Below are 19,810 nucleotides of genomic sequence, written 5' to 3'. Positions count from 1 at the left end.
AGTTCCAAGAGGGCATTTTCTATGTCCAATTCAAGTTTAAGTCCCAGAGACCAGTACAGAGCTAGGGACATAGTGGGTGTTTAGTAAACATTTGATAAAAATAACCCGGTCCAGGGGGGAAGTAAACCAGTGCTTTTTGGATAATCTTTGGTGAAAGACCAGATTTTCTTCCCCTTAAAAATTAAAAATTTTTTGCATGGGGCTTCCCTGGTGGCATAGTGGTTAAGAATCTGCCTGCCAAGGTAGGGGACACGGGTTCGAGCCCTGGTCCGGGAAGATCCCACATTGCCACGGAGCCGCTAAGCCTGTGTGCCACAACTACTGAGCCTGCGCTCTAGAGCCCACGAGCCACAACTACTGAGCCCACGTGCTGCAACTACTGAAGCCTGCGCACCTAGGGCCCATGCTCCACAACAAGAGAAGCCACTGCAATGAGAAGCCCGCGCACCGCAATGAAGAGTAGCCCCCGCTCGCCCAACTAGAGAAAGCCTGCTTGCAGCAACGAAGACTCAACGCAGCCAAAAATAAATAAATTAAATAAATAAATTTATTAAATAAATTAAAAAAATATTTTTAATTAAAATTTTTTTCCAATCTCTTGTAGACTGATATTTTGAAAATTTTTGAAAAAATTGAAAGGGCATGTAAAACACAAGCCCTAATTTGTTTATTATTAGATTCTACAGACATGAACTTCCTCTGTCAAGTTGCTAAAGAAGTTTCAAAGCATTTTTTCTATGTTTCTTGTTGCAGACTGGCAGCAATCTGTGGACCACACATACCACTTGAAATATTATGTAAAAATACACATATAATGTGCAAGCACTGTTAAAATGCTATAGGCACTTAGTCCAGCAGTGGAATAGAGAATGACAGAGCTGGAGGATGGTGGCGCCACTTGGTTGAAGGAAGTCAGAGGGCCTTTTCTAGTGACATGAAGTTTGAACCCAGAATGGGATGAAGTAAGAGTATGAACCTTGCAGATATCAAAGGGGGAGTTTGAGGGAATGGAAATCATCAGCACAAAGGTCCTGGATCAAGATATGTTCTATGTTCTAGGAGTGGCGGGGCATGGGAGGAATGGGTCACATTACTAGGATCTATAGATATTAAAATAAGTTTGGACTTTATTCTGATCCTTTGGAGGGTGTTGAGCAAAGGAGGGACGTGAATTACAAACGTGGCCGTACTGACCACTCCTTGGGGAATAGATTACAGGAAAGAAAGTTAGGAGGCTCTTGTACTATCTATGGGACAGGTGATGGTGGTCCAGCCATGGGGGGTAGCAGGAGAGATGATAAGTGATTGGAGTAAGAAATGACCTGGAATGGAGGACGGCCAGTGTTGGCTGATAGATTGAATACTGGGAGTGAAAGAGAGGAATCAAGGCTGACTGCAAGGGTTTTGATCGGAGCCCATAGCCAACTGGTGCTGCCATCTATCGAGATTAGGTAGTCTGAGAGTGGAGCAGGTTTTTTAGTCGGGACATGGGTAAGAATCAAGAATCATTCTGGATATGTTAAATGTGACATATTTACTTGACATACAAAGGCGTTGAGTAGGTAGCAGATGAAGAAGCAGTAGAGTGGCCACACGAGGATAAGACCATAAACTTAACTCTGCAAATTTACTCGGTAAGTCATTATTAAGTCCTAGATTCGCGTTCAGTGTGCTCTGTAACGGAGGCTATATTTTGGAAAGCATTCTATACGTACAGAGTGGTTAATATTTTAGAAAAAACATTTTCATGTTCAAAAGAGTAAATTCTAACCTGTGTTTCAAACCCAGCTATCCAGAATCATTTACCCTTTAGGAATCCAGATAACTAAATGGCTGCCTTCAAATGTTACATTTAAAAAACATTACAGTATACAAAATGTTTTCCCACAGGCTGTCTCTACAGCCCTCCTTGGTAAGCAGAGCATTATTTTGAATCTTCATTTTATTGATATAGAACCTAAGGAAGCAGATGACAATATTAGTCAGTGATGAACCTGGGTCTGGGTCCTAAGGCTTCTTCCCATGTTTCCCTCCACATTGCCCTCCCTCCCACAGAAATAATACCATACTCTGTGCCCACTGGGGAATAAATAGGCTTTAGGCCCAATCAGGGTCTATAGTGTTGCTTCTTTCGGGAAAATACATTGTAATTTCTAAGCAATTGACTTGTAAACAGTTGGAATCTAGCCTGGCGCTGGGTTAGAGACCATTTCTATTCCTTAGTGTTTCCACAGCACAGAACTTTCCAAAAAAGGGCTGTTTGTGATGAACATAATAATTTTCTTCTCTCCCAGCCTGGTTCTCCCTCCAATGTTCCCGCTTTTCAGTCACTGGCATCACCAAAGCTAGAAACATCTGTCATTTAAGGCTATACCTTCTTCTTTATATCTAACATCTCACGAGTTACCAAATCTAGCCCATCCTACCTCCTAAAAGTCTCTGGCTGTCCCCTTGTCTACGGCACTGCCCTAGTTTCAGCCCTCTCCACCCCTCACCTGCACTGCTGCAGTAGCCTTCTCGCTGGCCTCTCTGCCACCTGGCTTCTTGCCTCTAATCTACTTTCTACAAGCCAGCCAAAGGGCTTTCTAAATGCAAATCTAGTCCTATTAAAAACTGACCTTATTTAAAAGCCTCTAATGCTTCCAATTGCTCTTGGGATAAGATCCAAGCTCTTTAGAACAGCGTACCAGGACCTTCGGAATTTGCACGTGGGATATGAAACTGAAAAAATGTACAGTCCCCTCTTTGATGAGCTCACAATTTGATTAGGGAGGCCAGTGCATACACAAATCATTTTAATGCACTATGCAGAATGTTCTCATATGACACTGTAAACAAATAACTGTAATAAAGTGTCATCTTTGTTATACTTCTATGATTATGTAAGATGTAGCACTGCAAGAGAGAAGTTCAGCTTGTTACGAGAACATTCTCAGAAATCATCTGTTTACCCACTCTGTGAGGCAAAATTTAACAGATATTGTCTGGAAGGTTCCTACCAATGTAGACATTCATACCTTACACAGTACTTAGGAGGGCTCTTTCATTTGGAACTTTGAGGAAAAAAACCCAGAAGGATTAGAAAATGTCATCTTGTATGAGAATTATGTGTATTTTACAACACAGTCCTATCCAGGGATCATTCTGAATACTATTTTGTAAAAGCTCTGATATTTGTCTCCAGTTCTTCTTCATGAAAGGACTCTAAACCCATTATGGGGCAAGAAACGTTTCTTTGCTGCTTGCATTGTTCTGGTACTTGTTTTCCTCCCCTGTACGTCATTCTGGACCGAGATGCCCCTTGCTCAATTCAGGATCCTTAACTCAATAGTTTCAAAGCACTTAAATTTTGCTTATGCATTAAGTCATTATGTTTGGTTTTTTGTTTTCAATTCATTTTTGTGTTTCTGAGCTTCATACCTTATAAGGCCATCACTCAGTGTTTCTGTGCGTGATCGTGGTGCTATAATATTAGCTTGTGTGCGTTAAACAACTATACATGTGAAAAATAAATTCCTGTTTAGACTATGAGCTGAAAAAAGAATCCCCACGTACAGTACCCATGACACTACCTGTGTAACCCCACGACATTTCTGCAGCACAGCAGTAGTTCTGGGGAATTAATCGTTAATCTAGCATTTCTCGCTCTCTGTTCCTTAGAACATGAATGCTGAGAAATGCCTTATAGGGAAAAAATATCTTACAGTCAAATACGCCTGGAAAATTCTACACATTTGATCTCAAAGAGTCCTATGGCATAGAACACCTTGGAGATATCAATAAATGAAACAGTAAAGAACATGTTTACTATTGTTTAACCCAGTGTTTTCCAAACTTACTTGACCACAGACCTCTATTTATGTTGCACCCATTAACAATTGTTAGAAAAGTGATAGCCTCCTCACTTTGGATTAAGTGTCAATAAGCACTTGTCATGTTGTATGGTAATTTTATTTTTTCATCATTTTATTGTAAAGGCTTTCAAAATTATAGAAAAATTGAAAGCAATGTGCATCAAAAGCAAACATTCCCACCTTCTAGATTCTACAATTAACATTTTGCTATGTCTGCTTTATCTATTACTGTTTCTCTTGTTCCGCTAGACTGGGGTGCCTTCATGATAATTAATCTAATTTACCTTTATTTCATCAGTACTTAGCAGAGTACCAGGCCCATAGTTGGTAACCAATAGATGTTTGTACAAATAATGAATGAATGAAATGAATGAATGAATAAATGGATTTTGTTATCCCTTCAGACATCTTCCTAGCACATCACAGAGGTCGAGCATCCAGGGAGATGCTAGGCAGAGCTGTTCCACAGCCTTTCTAAGTCTGAGCAAATATTAACTACGGATAAGGCACAGATCCTGAGACAGGCCTTCTCCTGGGATAGAGGAGGGATCCTGCAGCCTTAGCACTGTGAGCTAATGAGGAGCCCCTGGGTCTCTGTTATCATCTCTGTCCCTACAATTCATTTTGAAAGGAGGCAGCTTTTGCCAGGCCTAGTGAGCTGTGATGAATGAATTCAAGGACTGGCCTCTGCCAAGTCCTGCCCACGTGTTGGATTCTACTCCCTTCATGGGTTTCATGCTTTTGTGAGATCCTGGTGTCTTCTTAATTTCCAAAGACTTTTCATTTCCACTCTGATTTTTATCCGCCCCTCATCTTTCATTCCTGGAAACCTGATCCTTGGTTTGTCTGATGATCCACTTTCTTCGATTGTAACTGCAGGTGGAAAACAGTTATTTAATATGTCTTTTGCCCTTTTATCCTCTAGTGTCTGGTTACCTACCTACCAACCACGGGTCCTAAGGAAGCAACTGCCCTTCTCCTTGTATTTCTTTTCTGTTTCTGTATCAACAACATCAAAATCAACAAAATCTTTATTCTTCTCAATTTTTAAATTTGCTTCACTTTCCAGTAAACTCCATTTTAACTTTTCTCAGATTCTTTATCTTGACGTTTGTTCTTCTTTACTCCTCCCTTTTCCCTTCTGTTCTATTTTTTACCCCATCCCCTTTGATTTTCTGTCTCTGACAGAAAGGAGTCAGTGGTGTAAGTTTACAAGAAACGAGGTTGAGGATTATAACCAAATCAGTGAACTATGTTGAATGAACCTTCAGACGTCAGGCTGAAGCTCCCGTTTACTTTTTCAAACATGTCTTCCTCAGTCCCCTGTTCCCAAACATGTCCCACATTTGTCAAGGCCCTGTATTTGCCACGTCTCTTCTTTTATTTAGATACTGCCTCTGACTCACTTTGTTTTATTCCTGTCAAAATATAACTCTTGCTTCAAAAATCCATTACACATCCTCCCTCCAATCTGATCTTCCTTGGTTTCTCATCAATGTATAAACTCATCCCTTTCTCTCTGAAAATCCATGGTACCACTTAGTTCTAACCTCTCCTTTGACATTTATTCAGTATTGTTTCTAAAAACTATGTAAGTGCATTGTCTTGTAACATGTATTTTTTTTAAAAAACATAGTTAAATAATTTATTTAAAAAATAGAGTGCATATGCACAGCGATATACAATTCAAGAGATTAAAGGATAAATATTAAAAAATAAGTCCTTCCTACTCCAAGTCCCTCAGTCATCCAGTTCCTTGGAGACAAGGGTTACTAATCTCTTTTGTATCCTTCTAGATATTTTCTGTGTTTTGCTTTTAAATACACATGGTAGCATATTATAAGCACAGTTCTGTACCTTGCTTTTTAAACTTAGCACTTTATATATTGAAGCTCATTCTTTATCAATTGTGGTACGTCATTTTTTTTCCATTGTGGATGTTGGTGGATATTTAGAATGTTTCCAGTGTATTGCAACGGACACTATGCTTTATCTTTAGGATAAATTCTGAGAAATAGAATTGCAAGATCAAAGTGTATGTATTTTTTTTTCCTTAATTGTTTTTTAATTGAGGTAAAATTTATATGCGGTGAAATTCATCTGTATTAAGTGTACAGTTTATGGGTTATGATAAATGTATATACCCATGTAAGTCACCACTCTAATCAAGGTATAGAGCATTTCCATCACCTCAAAAGTTCCTTGTGCGTTTCCTAGTCAATTCCTCTTTTCTCAAAAGACAATCAGTGTCTTACTTCTAATAGTAGTTGAGTGTCACATCCTCTTGAACTTTATATAAATGGAATCATACAGAATGCACATTTTTGCTCACCATAATATTTTTGAGGTTCATTCCATGTTGTTGGGTATTTCAGTAATTTGTTTTTTTATTGCTGGGTAGTATTCAGTTTTATGAATATATCACAAATTTTTACCCATTCTCTTTTTTTAAACATCTTTATTGGAGTATAGTAGCTTAACGTTGTTGTGTTAGTTTCTGCTGTATAACAAAGTGAATCAGCTATACATATACATATATCCGCATATCCCCTCCCTCTTGCATCTCTTTCCCACCCTCCCTACCCCACCCCTCTAGGTGGTCACAAAGCACCAAATTTATCTCCCTGTGGTATGCGGCTGCTTCCCACTAGCAATCTATTTTACACTTGGAAGTGTATATATGTCCGTGCCACTCTCTCACTTACCCTTCCTCCTCCCCATGTCCTCAACTCCATTCTCTATGTCTGCATCTTTATTCTTGTCCTGCCCATAGGTTCTTCAGAAGCTTTTTTTTTTTTTTTTTTTTTGTAGATTCCATATATATATGTGTTAGCATACGGTATTTGTTTTTCTCTTTCTGACTTCACTCTGTATGACAGACTCTAGGTCCATCCACCTCACTACAAATAACTCAATTTCATTTCGTTTTGTGTCTGAGTAATATTCCATTGTATATGTGTGCCACATCTTCTTTATCCATTCATCTGTTGAGGCACACTTAGGTTGCTTCCATGTCCTGGCTATGGTAAATAGTGCAGCACTGAACATTGTGGTACATGACTCTTTTTGAATTACAGTTTTCTCAGGATATGTGACCAGTAGTGGGATTGCTGGGTCGTATAGTAGTTCTATTTTTAGTTTTTTAAGGAACCTCCATACTGTTCTTCATAGTGGCTGTATCAATTTACATTCCCACCAACAGTGCAAGAGGGTTCCCTTTTCTCCACACCCTCTCCAGCATTTATTGTTTGTACATTTTTTGATGATGGCCATTCTGACTAGTGCAAAGTGATACCTCATTGTACTTTTGATCTGCATTTCTCTAATGATTAGTGTTGTTGAGCATCCTTTCATGTTTGTTGGCCATCTGTATATCTTCTTGGAGAGATGTCTATTTAAGTCTTCCATCCATTTTTGGATTGGGTTGTTTGTTTTTTTGATATTGAGCTACATGAGCTGCTTGTATATTTTAGAGATTAATCCTTTGTCAGTTGCTTCATTGACAAATATTTTCTCCCATTCTGAGGGGTGTATTTTCATCTTGTTTATGGCTTCCTTTGTTGTGCAAAAGTTTTGAAGTTTCATTAGGTCCCATTTGTTTATTTTTGTTTTTATTTTCATTTCTCTAGGAGGTGGGTCAAAAAGGATCTTGCTGTGATTTATGTCATAGAGTGTTCTGCCTATGTTTTCCTCTAAGAGTTTTATAGTGTCTGCCCTTGCATTTAGGTCTTTAATCCATTGTGAGTTTATTTTTGTGAATGGTGTTAGGGAGTGTTCTAATTTCATTCTTTTACATGTAGCTGTCCAGCTTTCCCAGCACCACTTATTGAAGAGGTTGTCTTTTCTCCATTGTATATTCTTGCCTCCTTTATCAAAAATAAGGTGACCATATGTGTGTGGCTTTATCTCCGGGCTTTCTATCCTCTTCCATTAATCTGTATTTCTGTTTTTGTGCCAGTACCATACTGTCTTAACTACTGTGGTGTTGTAGTATAGTCTGAAGTCCAGGAGTCTGATTCCTTCAGCTCTGTTTTACTTTCTCAAGATCGCTTTTGCTCTTCAGAGTCTTTTGTGTTTCCATACAAATTGTGAAATTTTTTGTTCTAGTTCTGTTAAATATGCCATTGTAGTTTGATAGGGATTGCATTGAATCTGTAGATTGCTTTGGGTAGTATAGTCATTTTCACAATGTTGATTCTTCCAATCCAAGAACATGGTGTATCTCTCCATCTGTTTGTATCATCTTTAATTTCTTTCATCAGTGTCTTATAGTTTTCTGCATACAGGTCTTTTGTCTCCTTAGGTAGGTTTATTCCTAGGTATTTTATTCTTTCTGTTGCAATGGTAAATGGAAGTGTTTCCTTAATTTCTCTTTCAGATTTTTCATCATTAGTGTATAGGAATGCAAGAGATTTCTTTGCATTAATTTTGTATCCTGCAACTTTGCCAAATTCATTGATTAGCTCTAGTAGTTTTCTGGTGGCACCTTTAGGATTCTCTATGTATACTATCGTGTCATCTGAAAGAGTGACAGTTTTACTTCTTCTTTTCCGGTTTGGATTCCTTTTATTTCCTTTTCTTCTCTGATTGCTGTGGCTAAAACTTCCAAAGCTATGTTGAATAATACTGGTGAGAGTGGGCAACCTTGTCTTGTTCCTGATCTTTCTTTGTTGTATATGGCCTTTATTATGTTGAGGTAGGTTCCCTCTATGCCTACTTTCTGGAGAGTTTTTTATCTTAAATGGGTGTTGAATTTTGTCAAAAGCTTTTTCTGCATCTATTGAGATGATCATATGGTTTTTATTCTTCAATTTGTTAATATGGTGTATCACATCGATTGATTTGCATATATTGAAGAATCCTTACATTCCTGGGATAAATCCCAGTTGATCATGGTGTATGATCCTTTTAATGTGCTGTTGGATTCTCTTTGCCAGGGTTTTGTTGAGCATTTTTGCATCTATGTTCATCAGTGATATTGGTCTGTAGTTTTCTTTTTTTGTGACATCTTTGTCTAGTTTTGATATCGGGGTGATGGTGGCTTCGTAGTTTGGGAGTGTTCCTCCCTCTGCTATATTTTGGAAGAGTTTGAGATGGATAAGTGTTAGCTCTTCTCTAAATGTTTGATAGAATTCACCTGTTAAGCCATCTTGGTCCTGGGCTTTGGTTTGTTGGAAGACTTTTAATCACAGTCTCAATTTCAGTGCTTGTGATTGGTCTGTTCATCTTTTCCATTTCTTCCTGGTTCAGTCTTGGAAGGTTGTGCTCTTCCAAGTATTTGTCCATTTCTTCCACGTTGTTCATTTTATTGGCATATGGTTGCTTGTAGTAATCTCTCATGATCCTTTGTATTTCTGCAGTGTCAGCTGTTACTTCTCCTCTTTCTTTTCTAATTTTGTTTATTTGATCTTCTCTCTTTTTTTCTTGATGAGTCTGGCTAATGGTTTATCAATTTTGTTTATCTTCTCAAAGAACCAGCTTTTAGTTTTATTGATCTTTGCTATTGTTTCCTTCATTTATTTTTCATTTATTTTGCATCTGATCTTTATGATTTCTTTCCTTCAGCTAACTTTGTAGGTTTTTTGTTCTTCTTTCTCTAATTGCTTTATGTGTAAGGTTAGGTTATTTAACTGAGATGTTTCTTGTTTCTTGAGGTTGGCTTGTATTGCTATAAACTTCCCTCTTAGAAATGCTTTTGCTGCATCCCATAGGTTTTGGGTTGTCATGTTTTCATTGTCATTGGTTTCTAGGTATTTTTTCATTTCCTCTTTGACTTCTTCAGTGATCTCTCTGTTACTTAGTAGTGTATTGTTTAGCCTCCATGTGTTTGTAGTTTTTACAGACTTTTTTTCCTGTAATTGATATCTAGTCTCATAGCATTGTTGTCGGAAAAGATACTTGATATGATTTCAATTTTCTTAAATATACCAAGGCTTGATTTGTGACCCAAGATATGATCTGTGCTGGAGAATGTTCCGTTAGCACTTGAGAAGAAAGTGTGTTCTCTTGTTTTGGATAGAATGTCCTATAAATATCAATTAAGTCCCTCTTGTTTAATGTGTCATTTAAAGCTTGTGTTTCCTTATTTATTTTCATTTTGGTTGATCTGTCCATTGGTGAAAGTGGGGTGTTAAAGTCCCCTACTGTGATTGTGTTATGGACAAATTCCCGTTATGGCTGTTAGCACTTGCCTTGTGTATTGAGGTGCTCCTATGTTGGGTGCATATATATTTATAATTTTTATATCTTCTTCTTGAATTGATCCCTTGATCATTATGTTTTGTCCTTCTTTGTCTCTTGTAATAGTCTTTATTTTAAAGTCTATTTTATCTGGTATGAAAATTGCTACTCCAGCTTTCTTTTGATTTCCACTTGCATGGAATATCTTTTTCCATCTCCTCCCTTTCAGTCTGTATGTGTCCCTCGGTCTGAAGTGGGTCACTTGTACACTGCATATATACAGGTCTTGTTTTTGTATCCATTCAGCCAGCCTATGTCTTTTGGTTGGAGCATTTAATCCATTTACATTTGAGGTAATTGTCAATATGTATGTTCCTATTACCATTTTCTTAATTGTTTTGAGTTTGTTATTGTAGGTCTTTTCCTTCTCTTGTGTTTCCTGCCTAGAGAAGTTCCTTTAGCATTTGTTGTAAAGCTGTTTTGGTAGTGCTGAATTCTCTTAGCTTTTGCTTGTCTGTAAAGGTTTTAATTTCTCCATCGAATTTGAATGAGATCCTTGTTGGGTCGAGTAATCTTGGTTGTAGTTTTTTCCCTTTCATCACTTTAAATATATCCGGCCACTCCCTTCTGGCTTGCAGAGTTTCTTCTGAAAGATCAGCTGTTATCCTTATGGGGATTCCCAGGTATGTTATTTGTTGTTTTCCCCTTGCTGCTTTTAAATAGCTTTTTCTTTGTCTTTAATTTTTGATAGTTTTATTAATATGTGTCTTGGTGTGTTTCTCCTTGAATTTATCCTATATCGGGCTCTCTACACTTTCTGGACTTAATTGACTATTTCCTTACCCATATTAGGGAAGTTTTCAACTATAATCTCTTCAAAAATTTTCTCAGTCCCTTTCTTTTTCTCTTCTTCTTCTGGGACTCCTATAATTCAAATGTTGGTGTGTTTAATGTTGTCCCAGAGGTCTCTGAGGCTGTCCTCAGTTCTTTCCATTCTTTTTTCTTTATACTGCTCTGTGGTAGTTATTTCCACTATTTTATCTTCCAGGTCACTTATCTGTTTTTCTGCCTCAGTTGTTCTGCTACTGATTCTTTCTAGAGAATTTTTCATTTCATTTATTGTGTTGTTCATCATTGTTTGTTTGCTCTTTAGTTCTTCTAGGTACTTGTTAAACGTTTCTTGTATTTTGTCCATTCTGTTTCCAAGATTTTGGATCATCTTTACTCTCATTACTCTGAATTCTTTTTTCAGGTAATCTGCCTATTTTCTCTTCATTTGTTTGGTCTGGTGGGTTTTTACTTTGCTCCTTCATCTGCTGAGTATTTCTCTGTCTTCTCATTTCACTTAACTTACTCTGTTTGGGGTCTCCTTTTCACAGGCTGCAGGTTCGTAGTTCCTGTTGTTTTTGGTGTCTGCCTCCAGTGAGTAAGGTTGGTTCATTGGGTTGTGTATTCTTCCTGGTGGAGGGGACTGGTGCCTGTGTTCTCTTGGATGAGGCTGGATCTTGTCTTTCTGGTGGGCAGGCCCATGTCTGGTGGTTTTTATCGGGATATCTGTGAACTTACCATGATTTTAGGCATCCTCCCTGCTAATGGGTGGTGTTGTGTTCCTGTTTTGCTAGTTGTTTTGCATGGGGTGTCCGGCACTGCAGCTTGCTTTTCATGAGTGGAGCTGGGTCTTAGCGTTGAGACAGAGATCTCTGGGAGAGCTCCGGCCAATTGATATTATGTGGGGCCGGGAGGTCTCTGGTGTTCCAGTGTCCTGATCTTGGCTCTCCCACCTCCGAGGCTCAGGCCCGACACCTGGCCAGAGCACCGAGACGCTGTCAGCCACACGGCCAGGTACTTGGGGAGTTTCTTGCCTTTTGGGAAGTCTGAGGTCTTCTGCCAGCGTTCAGTAAGTGTTCTGTAGGAGTTGTTCCACATGTAGATGTATTTTTTTATGTATTTGTGGGGAGGAAGGTGATCTCCACATCTTACTCCTCCACCATCTTCAAGGTCCTCTCTATCCATTCTCTTTCGATAGACATATGAGTCATTTATAATTTGAGACTATTATGAATAAAGTTGCTAAGAACATTCTGTAACAATTTTTTAGTGGATATATGTTTTCATTTCTCTTGGGTAAATATGTAGAATAGAACTTTTAGGTATAGGGAAGATGTATGTTGAACTTTGTTAGAAACTGCCACATAGTTTCTATATTCCCATTAGCAATGTATGAGAGTTCAAATTTTTCCACATCTCCACCAATATTTGTTGCTGTCATTTAAATATATTATTTATCTGAAGGAGTATGAAATAGTATCTCATTGTTTTTTTATTTTTATTTTATTTTATTTTTTGCGGTACGCAGGCCTCTCACTGCTGTGGCCTCTCCCGTTGCGGAGCACAGGCTCCGGACGCGCAGGCCCAGCGGCCATGGCTTATGGGCCCAGCTGCTCCGTGGCATGTGGGATCTTCCCGGACCGGGGCACGAACCCGTGTCCCCTGCATTGGCAGGCAGACTCTCAACCACTGCGCCACCAGGGAAGCCCTCGTTGTTTTTTTAAATTGTGTCTCCTTGGTGGCTAATGGCATTGAGTACCTTTTTATGTGCTTATTGGCCATTCATATATTTTACATTTGGCAAAGTGTTTAAGTCTTTTGCCATTAAAAAAAATTGGGACTGTTTATCATTTGCTACTGATTTGTATGCAATTTAAAATATAGTCTAGGAACAAGTCCTTTGTCAGATATTTTTTTCTGAACATTTTCTGCCAGTCTGTGGCTTGTCTTTTTATTTTCTTATCAATGTCTTTTGATGAACAGATGATTTTATTTTTGTGAAGTGTAGTCTGTCAGTATTTTTTTTTTTATAATTATAGCCTGTTGTATTCTTTCTAAGAAGTATTTTCATACCCTAAATTTGCAACCATATTATCTTGTTTTTTCCTAGATATCTTATAGTTTGCTATACATTTAGGTCTGTGATTCATCTCAAATTTTTCTGTATGATGTGAGGTAGGTTTTGAAGTACTTTTTTATCCCCACATCTTTTAAAAGTTGTTGCAGCATCATTTGTTGAAAGCCATTTCTTTCCTCACTGAATTGCTTTGGCATCATTATTGAAATCATTGATTGTCCATTTATGAGTGGGTCTATATCTAGATACTCCAGTCTGTTCCATTTCTCTTTAACTCTCATTATGCCAGTACTACAGTGTCTTGATTATAATCCCCCAACTTTATTCTTTATCTTCAAGATTGTTTTGGCTAACCTAGGTTCTTTCCTTTTCCATATAAATTTTTGAATTAAAAAATAAGATAAAGCCTGCTGCATTAAAGTTATAGATCAATTTAGGTAGGATTAACATCTTCCAATCTATTAACAGGGTATATCTCGTCATTCATTTAGGTCTTCTTTAGTTTCTTTCAGCAATGTTTAGCAGTTTTCAGTTTTGAAATTTAGTGTTCAGGATTGTGTCTTTTTAATTGTATCTTTTTAATATCTATTTTTTAACTGTCCTGGTGCTAACTTATATTCCTACCAACAAAATAGGAGCGTTTCCCTGTTCACCATCCCCTGAAAAATACAGAATTTAAGAATGGGTTTTGGCTTTGCCAATTGAATGTTATCTCATTTTTAGTTTTAATTTTCATTTATTCTACTGTGAATGAGTTTTAACATTTTTTCATGTCTAAAAGTTTTTTATTTCTTTTTCTGTGAACATGTTCATGTTCGTTGCCACTTTTTCTCTAAGGCTATAGGTCATTTTCTTGTTGATCTTCACAAGCTCTCTTTATACACACAGAAAAATAGCCTTGCTATGTGTTATTTATTTCCCCCCAGTTTTTGACTTTTAACTTTAATTTTTATTTACCACACATAAAAATTTGGAATATAGAACAATCTTTTATAATTACTGGGTTTCATATCATACTGAGATTTAGCTTTAAGATTATAAAAAACTTCATGTTTTCTTTGTGGAATTTTGTGGTTTCAGTTTTTACATTTAAGCCATTTATCCATCTGTAATTTATGTACGGTAAAGATTCATGAAAATATTTATGTGGCAAGGATCTTTCTTTTTTCTAGAAGGTTACTCATTTATTGAACAAATCGTCATTTTCCCACATGACCATATCATCATATACTAAATTCCTGTACGTGGTTTTTCTATTTCTCTAGACTCTCTATTCACGCACAAGTACCACATTGATTTAATTATGCTGACTTAAAATATATTCTAATATCTTTTAGGAGGAGTTCTCCCTCATTACTTTTTCTTTTCAGAATTTTCTTGTATATTCTGTCATGTTTTCCCCCCCACATGAAATTTAGAATTTGTCTAATTCTAAAAATAAAAGTCCTGTTAATATTTTTATTAGGTCAAATTTATAGGTGTTTAGAAATAATATACATATTTGAAATATTGTATCTTTCTATCTAAGAATAGGGTATTCCTTCCATTTATCTGAGCCTTCTGGATTTTTCAGTAAGTTTTAAAGTTGCTTAGATTTTGGATATATCTTATTAGGCTTATTTCTCTATATTTTATGTTTGTGGGTTTTTTTTTTTTACTGTTGTAAACAAGATCTTTTCTTCTATTATGATGTGATATTAATTTTGTATGTATCCAACTGATTGTATTCTATAATCCTTGTCTTATTTTCTGTCTTGAATATGACAATATTTCCTAATATTGGACTATCTTTGGTATGACCCCAATTTGGTTGTGGTTTATTTTGCGTTTGTGTTTCTGGATTCTTCTTGTTTATATTTTACTTAGAATATTTTTCATGAAGTCTTATAAGTGAGATTGGGGCTATCATTATCAGATTTGATATTAATATTTTCCTGACTTCATTAAAAATTGGGAGTGTTTATATTTTCTTGGCTCTGGAACAGTTTAAACAGTACTTGAGATATATATTTCTTAAAGGTTTGGTTCTGATCCTCTGGTGGAAAGGGGGTGAGTAGTTTTTTGACAACTTTGTCTATGTCTCATATGATAATTTATTTTTGATTTTCTAACATTTCTTGGGTCTTTTTTTGGTAATTAATATTTTCCTAGAAAATCATCCATTTAATTCAGGTTTTCTAGTTAATTTCTATAGTCAAAGCAAAATAGTCTTTTGTAATCTTTAAAATTCTTCTATATTTGGTCAATTCCGCATTCTAATATCCCATTTATATACTTGTGCTTTTCCCTGCCCTCTTTTATAAGCTAAATTAACTAACAGTTTATTTTTTAGTGGCTTTATTAAGGTATAACCAACACATCATATAATCTGCCTATTTAAAATATACAATCAAATAGTTTTTAGTGTGTTCAGATAGTTGTGCAACCCTCACCACAATTTTAAGACATTTCATCCTCTCAAAAAGAAACTACATACTCATTAGCATCACTCCCCATTTATCCACAGCCTCTCCCCACCCCACACCCCAGCACTAGGTAACCACTAATCTACTCTCTGTCTCCATAAAAATTGGCCCATTCTTGACATTTCATGTAAATAGAATAATGCACTACATGGTTTTTTGTGACTGACTTTTTCCAGTTAGCATTATGTTTTCAAGTTTCATCCATGTCATACTGTGTCACTACCTCATTCTTTCTTGTTGCCAGATAATATTCATTTTATGGATATACCATATATTATTTGTCGTTTCTTTAGTTGATGGGAATTTGTGTTTTTTCTACTTGTTGGGTATTATAAATAATGCTACTATGAACATTTGTGTATAAGTCTTTTTGTGGACATATGTTTTCATTTCTCTTGGATAGTAGATACCTAGGAGTGGAATTGCTTGATCATATGATATTTCTATATTTAGCATCTTGAGGAACTACTAAATGGTTTTCCAAAGTGACTGTACCAGATTAAATTCTCATGAGAAATATATGAGGCTTCCAGTATCTTCACATACTTGTCAACATTTGCTAGTGTCTCTTTTTTGATTATAACCATGATAGTGAGTGTGAAGTTAAGACCTGATCGTGCTTTTGATTTGTATTTCCCCTTAATGGTTAATGATGTTAGGCACTTTCCAGTATTTACTGGCCATTTGTGTATCTTCTTGGGAGAAATGTATTTCAGATCATTTGCCCATTTTCATTTGGGTTGTTTATTATTAAGTTGTAAGATTATATATGAGAATATATATGTTCATGTATACATATATAATTAGCACATAATACCTTTTTTGTGTGTGGTATGTAGTCGGATTTTCTTTCTGACTTAGTTTTAGTTTTAGTATTTTTTCCACTTAATGCGTGGGTTTATCCTGTTTTTATTAATGGCTTTAATAGATAGGCTAGTCTTAATTTTGCAATAACATCTTGTAATACACATTCTTTTTTATTGATTCTTTTTAAAAATCGTTTTTACAAACGATCTTTTCTTTTTGATAATTGTTTAAGTTTATATAGATATAGATATAGATATAGATATACATATATATATATTTTTTGCGGTACTTTGGCCTCTCACTCTTGTGGCCTCTCCCTTTGCGGAGCACAGGCTCCAGACGCGCAGGCTCAGTGGCCATGGCTCACGGGCCCAGCCGCTCCGCGGCATGTGGGATCTTCCCAGACTGGGGCACGAACCCGTGTCCCCTGTATCAGCAGGCGGACTCTCAACCACTGCGCCACCAGGGAAGCCCTTATATTTTGTTTTAAGTTCTCTTGTTACCTTCATTACTGTAACTTTATATGACATACTCAATTCTCAATTTTTTTAAAGACAGTATATTAAGCAATGACGAAAGTAGCGTTCTTCATTTTTTTTCTACCCTTATTTCTTCTTTTCTTTTTTCTTTTCTTTTCTTGTTCTTCTGGTACTTAATATGTATGCTTTTCATATTATGTGCTTAAATATATATATATATTTTATAGTATTTCTACATTATATGATTTATAAAATTTGTGTACTTAGGATTCCCAGAGTCGTTTTAGACTTAGGCTTGTGGCTACCTCAATTGAGTGGTCACTGCCAGACTTTTTTCTTTGCAAGTTCAAAGTGATTTTCTCCTGTCTTTATACTTGAATTATTAAAAATCTTCCTCTAGGATTTTTTAAACATAGTGTTTACTATAACTTTATTGTATCCTTGAAGATTGCCCTTGAGAAACCCATGATTAGCTTGGTTTGTTTTATTGTTATAGGTAATCTTTTTGTTTGAAATGTGATAGCGTTATTGAGATATGTTTTTAGGTGGTTGTCCTATAATATATTCATTTTCTCAGACAGAATGGACCATTTTAATCTTTGTATCAAGTATTACTTTCTTTCTGGAAGTTTTCCTGAAATATATCTTAATTTTTTTTCTTGTGTTTTGTTCTCTTTAAGAATATTGATCATATGCATGAAAGAGCTCCTTAGTCTATTTTTTATTAATATAATTTTTCTCTAACCTACTTTAATGAATTGTTTGTTTTAATTTTGTTTACTTTTTGCAATTTTATCATCCTTTACTCTTTACTATATTTTCATAAGACTCCTTTCTTTTTTGTGTGTGTGCGCTGCTTATAATATGGTATTCATTATTTAATGCTTTTACTCTTTACTCTCCATCTTTTCTTAGATCTGACCTCTTATATTTTACTTTCTTCTATCATTCAACCACATATTCCCTAAACTCTTGTATTTTTACTTTGGGTTCTTTGATTTCTTTTAGTGCTTTTTGATTCATCACAATAACTTTTGTCATGATTTTCCTCCGCCTGTTAACATTTCCTAGTGAACAACATTACTTCTATATATGCATTTATGTGCATGTATGTGTAGGTGTGTGAGAGAAAGCAATTTTGTCAATTTCTTCCTTTTTTCTTAAAAATCTTTGGTTCTTTTTGAATATTGTTTACTTTTGAATAAAGTGAATTATCGAGTTCTTGGATTGCATGTGTAGGAACTTTATGGGAAAAGAACCAAGAGATATTACAGGCTAGTAGGAGTCTCCCTATTTCACAATGAAGTGAAAGTTCTCTCTCTGTCTCTCTTCCTCCCCATCCCCAACTCCCCTGTGTATATGTGTGTTTATGTGTATGTGATAGTTAAGTCTTTGGACATTATTTTTTTTTTCTTTAGCCTTTGACTATTTTTTCCATCATGATTCATCAATGAACTGTTTCTTACAAAAAAGGGGTGTCTGGTTCCTTGCTTACTTCCTGGTACTCCTCATTGCCTGGGCATCATGTTCCTTTTTTTTTTTTTTTCAAAGATGTGATTATTGTGTTTTGCTTCTTATAATGCACCATCTGTTTTGGTGATTGTGCTCTCTTGACATGTTTAAGATCTGCTCCTGCAGGCTTTTTTTCTTGCATTAATCTCATATCTTGACATCTTTTAATCATATACAGTGGTTTGGGATTATAGATGTTTCTAAATTTTGTCCAAAAAAGACTTTGAATTCTGTTGTTCACGTTTCTTGTTGCTTTGGGAGTGGTATCTGAAAGAAGAGGGCATCTTAACACCAGAAGTCTTTTTGTTATGTTGATTTTAATTGTTTAATCCTTAAATAGAGATACAAAATAGAGAGTGATTAAGAAATTAAGTGGAGGCAAATGTTAAAGATAATTATATTAATAAAAGATAATAAAAAGAGCAAAAGGCTATTTAGTTTAGAAGAAAATGAATATAGGACACAACATTGGAATACTTGAGCTTAATGCATGTCTTTGTTAATTATTACCTTCATCATAAGTGCCTTAACAGTCTAAATCTCAGTTTTCTCATCTGTAGAATGGAGATAGTAATGAATTTTTTACAATTATCAGTCACCTAGCAGGCATTCAATAAATGACTATGTTTGAATACAGTATACTATATGTTCCTTCCAAGTGCCTTTAAGAAACTTTTCTTTTTTATTAATAGCTTTTTAATGATTGAAGACATCAAGGAGGCTGAGTTTATAAATGTGTGAAAACCATAGATGATAATGTTTTAAGAGGATTATGCCTGGCTAAATCTTTGATTTTCAGAATGGACTGAATCCCTAAAAGTTCTCCATGCCTACAACATTTGACTGTCCTTTCAAACATCAAACTCCAAACTTTAAACCTGTTTTATAATAGAGTCTAATATAACAATGTTATTACCAATTATATTTGTCTTTGAATTTGTGTGTCCACGATATATAATGACACACTTTTTTGTGTGCTGGCCGGGTAATTCTTTCTTTCTTTCTTTTATAAAAGAAGTCCTTTACTTTACTGTCTTCTATATTTATAAGAGAAATACATCTCACTGATAACAGCTAATATTAACACAGTGCTTTTCAGTTTCTGTATATTCTCATTTGACCTCATTTAATTATGGAAATCTAGGCCATGAGGTAATGGATGTTTGACAAAAACAACTGATTCAGACATATGGATCACTCAAAAAATCTGGATTTAAATTCTTCAGGGGTTCTATTCTGGAAACCAAAATTAATCAAATCCAGGTTTTCTGACTAAGATGGAGAGGCATCTTAATGGAAAAATACTGAATTTTGATGTATATCATATGGTCTACTCTTACTCCTAGCTAACAATATGGAGTTAGGTAATTTCTAAAAGATTCATGAATGAGTAAAAGATCTTAATGACATATAAAAGCTTATATTTGAAACTAGGCAAGTCACTTACCTTTACTGAGCCTCCATTGTCTCATGTGTTTAAAAAGGATAACAATTCTTAACTCTGTTCAGTTGTTTTCATTGCAACCACATTTATTGAAAGCCTACCATGGGCCAGATAATGGGATTTCAATGTTTTATAATCAGATAATCAAATGAGCTTTCTGTGTG

The sequence above is a fragment of the Lipotes vexillifer genome, unplaced genomic scaffold (assembly GCF_000442215.2).
Source record: "Lipotes vexillifer unplaced genomic scaffold, Lipotes_vexillifer_v1.1 scaffold312, whole genome shotgun sequence".
Classification (NCBI taxonomy): domain Eukaryota; kingdom Metazoa; phylum Chordata; class Mammalia; order Artiodactyla; family Lipotidae; genus Lipotes; species Lipotes vexillifer.
This window is presented reverse-complemented; position numbering follows the sequence as displayed.